Raw genomic sequence first — 6,000 nt, 5'->3', positions numbered from 1 at the left:
GCAGGAATTCGATCAGGAACAAGGATGGATTATTCAACACGAAGCCTTAAGTCTGAAAGCACGCGTTGCACTCTTTTTCCCTTAGACCGATTTTATCCCAAATGGGTTTTTCGGAAAGGTTTTTAATGAGGCAACCATTCATCGTGCTAACTTAGAACAATTCAACAGTATTTGAGGCCTCTTTACAATCAACCTTGAATACTGGTGGGGCATTACCCTCAAATATATCAAGTTCGATGTTCGATTATCAAGTTCGATGCAAGAAAGTTACTTTATAACATCAAATATATCAAGTTCGATGTTCGATTATCAAGTTCGATGCAAGAAAGTTACTTTATAACAACAAGATTCCGATAGGAAAAATTATAAGAGCCAAATGGTCAAAACGAACCATGCTCGTGTAGGTTGCTCGATCCCTGGTACAAAATATAAACACATGTATAGTGACATAAAAAGAAACTTTTTTGCCTATATCTCATGTCTCAAAACCCATCCTCTATTTCATGATCTATTACGCAAACAGGCTCAAGGATCGACCATTAGCTTATTAATCATGGACTGCCAACTGAAAGCCCCACACAAAGCCTACGAGCTACCTTTCTTCGAGTTCGATCAATCACTCACTCGACTATTAAGCCTACGGGCTACCTTTCTTCGAGTTCGAGCAAAGCACTCACTCGACTATTAAGCCTACGGGCTACCTTACTTCGAGTTCGAGTAAAGCACTCACTCGACTATAAAGCCTACGGGCTACCTTACCTTGAGTTCGAGCAATCACTCACTCGACTATTAAGCCTACGGGCTACCTTACTTCGAGTTCGAGCAAAGCACTCACTCGATTATTAAGTGTACGAGCTACCATTTTTCGAGTTCGAGCAATTACTCACTCGACTATTAAGCCTACGGGCTACCTTTTTTCGAGTTCGAGCAAAGCACTCACTTGATTATTAAGCCTATGGGCTACCTTACTTCGAGTTCGAGCAAAGCACTCACTTGATTATTAAGCCTATGGGCTACCTTACTTCGAGTTCGAGCAAAGCACTCACTCGACTATAAATCCTACGGGCTACCTTTCTTTGAGTTCGAGAAAAGCACTCACTCGACTATTAAGCCTACAGGCTACCTTACTTCGAGTTCGAGCAATCACTCACTTGACTATTAAGCCTACGAGCTACCTTTCTTCGAGTTTGAGCAAAGCACTCACTCGACTATAAAAGCCTACGGGCTACCTTTCTTCGAGTTCAAGCAAAGCACTCACTCGACCTCTAAGCCTACGGGCTGTATTACTTCGAGTTCGAGCAATCACTCACTCAACTACTAAGCCTACGGGCTATATTTCTTCGAGTTCGAGCAAAGCACTCACTCGGCCTCTAAGCCTACGGGCTATATAACTTCGAGTTTGAGCAATCACTCACTCGACTACTAAGCCTACATGCTACCTTATTTCGAGTTTGAGCAAGCACTCACTCGGTTATAAAGGCTACAAGGTCCGAATTCGATCAAATTGCCTAAAGCCTTATGAAAACCATCATAAGGCATAAATGAAACAAACACTTCACAAGGCAGATAATAAAACAGAGGCAAGTCGGGAAAAGAAAATATCTTTATATATATATATACAAGAGTGTTTACAACGTTCGAACAGGACCCTACACAAAAAACCAAAATGGAAACTAAGGGCTAAGTTTCTTGGTTATCTTCGGGGGCGGTCTCTTCTCCATCTGGCTGCTCCCCGATCTCGGACCCACTCTTGTTCCCATCATCATCATCATCATCATCATCAGAAGCCAAGGCTTCAGCATCGGCTTCGAGCTCTTTAGCCCTTTTTATCTCTTCCGTGAGATCAAAACCTCGATCATAGATCTCCTCGAGGGTCTCCCTCCGAGATCGGCATTTAGCAAGTTTAGCAACCCAATATGCTCGAGTGTTAGCGGTCTCGGCTGCCTCTCTTGCTTGAACCTTAGCAGCTTCATCATCGGGCCGATAGACGGCTACAAATGCGTTCGCATTGGCCTTTGCTTTTTCGGCGTCAGATTTGGCCTTGGCAAGTTCGAAGGCCAACCGAGCCTCGAGCTCCTCTATTTTTCTTGCTTGAACTGAGCTCTTCTCCTTCATGCTTTGAAGTTGGTTTTCGGCCGATGATAATTGTGCTCGAGCAGTTTCTTTTTCTGCGGCAAGACAGTCCATGCCATCTTTCCATACTAAGGTCTCCGCCCTTATCATATCGACCTCCTCACGAAGCTTCCCAATCACCTCAAGCTTCTGCTGCAGCTGTGAGATCGAAATATTAGCCACCGTTCCAGAATAGAGCCCATGGGTTTTTAATATTACCATTACCTGCTCGGCCCTTTGACAAATCACGCCATGAGCGCTCGGCGTATGTAGAGGTCGAAGCCAGGTCCCGTACTCAGTTCTTAAGGTCAGGAACTGCACCGGGCATCCAAGGAACCGCTACATCACAAAAGGGGATATCAATGAGAAAGAAACAAAGGAACAAAATAGTAGGAGATAACAACAGAGTTACACTTACGCTTCATATTCCACTCCTCGGGAAATGGCATCTTCTCGGCCGGTATTAGGTCTGAAGTCCTCACTTGAACGAACCTACCCATCCAACCTTGATCTTTCTCTTCGTCTATACTCGAGAACAGAACCTTGGTGGTCCGGCGCTGAAGTTTTATTAACCCGCCTCGAAAGAGGCGGGGGCTGTACAATCGAATGAGGTGGTCGAGGGTAAAAGGCATCCCATCGATCTTGTTCACGAAGAAACGGATCAGAATAACGATCCGCCAAAATGAAGGATGGATTTGGCCTAGGGTTATTCGGTATTGGCGGCAAAAATCAATGATGACATGGTCGAGGGGGCCCAGTATGAAAGGGTAAGTATACACACTTAAAAACTCTTTCACATAAGTAGTGATATCTTCTTCGGGAGCCGGATTATCACTTCTATTTTCTCCCATTTACAGTCTTTCCTCAGCTGCTTGAGGTGCCCCTCGGTTATCGAGCACATATACCTCGATATTGGCTCGCATCGACCGGACATCGACGAACCTTTATCGACCTTAAAATCGAAGGTAAGAACACACGCCCCGGGAACATACTCCTCAGGCCGTGGCTCCACCAGTGTTTTGTCAACGGCAGGTTGTGAAGAAGAAGCTTTTTCTTTTTGAGGAACGATTTTAGATATTTTCACCATTTTTTATTTATAGATGGAAAATAGAAGGAGATGACAAAGATGTGGAGTTTCGAAGAAAGATTTTGTAGTGAAAATCACATAAGAAAGATATTTGCAGAAAAATCACAAAGACTTACAGATTAACTCAGAAGATACGAAAAAGAACTTGGAAAATTTGAAGATTGAAGATGTAAAAGTGATAAATGGTAAAAGGAGGGGCTATTTATAGATTGAGCAATGGCGGTTCAATATCAGCGGTGACCGACCATCGTTTGACATGCATTAAATGCCTTGGTAAACTGAAGCGATGAGACAGCTATCACGTATGTCATGGTCGGGCTCGATGCAAACGTCAGTGTATATCCAATCGAGCCATTGGGAAATCATATCGTTTCTCGCCACATCCTTCCCGAGAAACGAGGGGACTATCTGTATACGGTCGAAAATAATTTCGGCCTTCGTACGACTGATCGAGATAGGGACATAATGGACCGAAGAAAGTCTTCATAATATCGAGATGGGATCCGAAGAAGGCACAAACGAGCTTCGAGTTTCATGGACAGGTCAAATACCGAGCTCGAAGTCATTATCGAGCTCGGGTCCAAATCGAACTATGATGAGAAGTGATGGAATCGAGCTTAAGGGCCAGAGGCCAACTAATACCGGCCCAATACTGGGCTCCGAGTCAACATTGATCTCGAACCCACATCGAGCTCTAAACCTGGAAACCGACAGATACCGAGTCCGGTCAAGATCGAGCTCATAAACAAGAGCCGTTACAACCGCACAAAGAGAGAGAATCTCGGCGGGAATTAAGGAAAAGCTGATTTATCATGGGTTCCCTACTATATATTTTTTAATTATATCTAAAGTAAGATCCCCCCACTATAAGAGGGATGACTATATTTTTGTAAAGAGATCAAGTTTTGCATACATTGTAACTCATATATTATACACTCCCATATTGAAGAATTATCCTTTTTTAGCCTCATAGATTTATTCATCTTGCTTAGTCCATAAATCATCTTCTTTTCAACCCGGTTTGAATCTTTTCTTTATAGTTAATATTCGATATTTCTATTTACTCTTACGATTTGTGTCAAGTTATACCACATACCCTTAGAACTACGTACAAATTCAACTCTATCCGTTTTTCAGGTATATATATATATATATATATATATATATATATATATATATATATATATATATATATCCTCTTTTGTCGAGGATTGACTCTACCGATTATCATGATTATCCTCTATAAATCTTGACAAGAGTTGGTTGCTTTAGTGGTGAGCACATTTCACTTCCAACCAAGAGGTTGTGAGTTCGAGTCAACCCAAGAGCAAGGTGAGGAGTTCTTGGAGGGAGGGAGCCGAGGGTCTATCGGAAACAACTTCTCTACCCCAGGGTAAGGATAAGATCTGCGTACACAGAACCCTCCCCAAATCCTACTAGTGGGATTATACTGGGTTGTTGTTGTTGTATCCTCTATAAATCTTATATTTATAGAATCACTCCAACTCACACCAACGCCGAGTATTTCAAATTTTGACTACTTAATTATACACCCTTCCTAATTGGAAAAGAAGAAAAAATCTAAAATCACTCCCTAGGAAGAGAAAAATGGAAAATAACACAAGTTTGTATGATTTGAAAAAAAGAAAATTTTTAGTACAAGAAACAGCGAAGCAGCCAATTAAATCCAGCAACACACACCTCTCTAGTTGTTAAGTGCACATCGAAGGCTCACTTATCCCGTCACATGGACACCGTGGTCCACATCTTTTTACATAATTTCGTTTCTACCCCTTAATTTGTATTATCGTTTGGCAATTACTACTATTTATGTTCTAAATAGTAAATACTAGGACCTACTCTAAGTTACGAAGGTTAACTTGATTAATTTTTAAGTTTCACTGAGGAAATGTTAATTGGATACTTTTATTGAACTGACACTATTCTTAAGAAATGTTATGTAATCTAAATTATAAATCACTGCTCATTCTACTCAAAACTCTGATATGTCAGTAGAGGAAACGAATGCCACTAATTTCTACAATACCATCTATATATCTTCTCAAAACAAAGGAATCAGTTAATCTTCACATTATTAACAACAAAAACATACTATTTAGATAAAAAAATTCATGACATATTATTACCTACAAATACACTTAGTGAGCACCTTATTACTTGACTTCACATATACTACCATGCATGGTATTAGAATAAGCAAATTAAGGTTTATCATATAAATAAGTAATAAATACACTACATTCTTAGTGTACGAGATTGTACCAAACTACTTCTAACATGCACTCCTTACGGCGACGAATTCAGGATTTAAACCATATGTGTTCAACTTTTAAGATTTTTAGCATTAGCGTATTATATATTTAAAGTTATGGGCTTATGTCTATTATTTATTTTAATTTAAATAAATTTTACGTATAAATTTATATTACTCGTCAAAAGTTATGAGTTCAATTTAACTTATACTTATAATGTTATATTTGCCTCTACTATGATGTACATAAAATAAAGAATTGTATCCATGAGTGGTACAAAGACGACGGCGACAACAACAACAACAACAACCCAGTATAATCCCACTAGTGTGGTTTGGGGAGGGTAGTGTGTACGCAGACCTTACCCCTATCCTGGGGTAGAGAGGCTGTTTCCGATAGTCCCTCGACTCCCTCCCTCCAAGAACTCCCACCTTGCTCTTGGGGTGACTCGAACGCACAACCTCTTGGTTGGAAGTAATAAATAGAATAAAATTATAAGCTCCAATCCATCCCATTTTCTTTTTCTGT

Source organism: Nicotiana tabacum, chromosome 20 (assembly GCF_000715075.1).
Source record: "Nicotiana tabacum cultivar K326 chromosome 20, ASM71507v2, whole genome shotgun sequence".
Taxonomy (NCBI): Eukaryota; Viridiplantae; Streptophyta; class Magnoliopsida; order Solanales; family Solanaceae; genus Nicotiana; species Nicotiana tabacum.
This window is presented reverse-complemented; position numbering follows the sequence as displayed.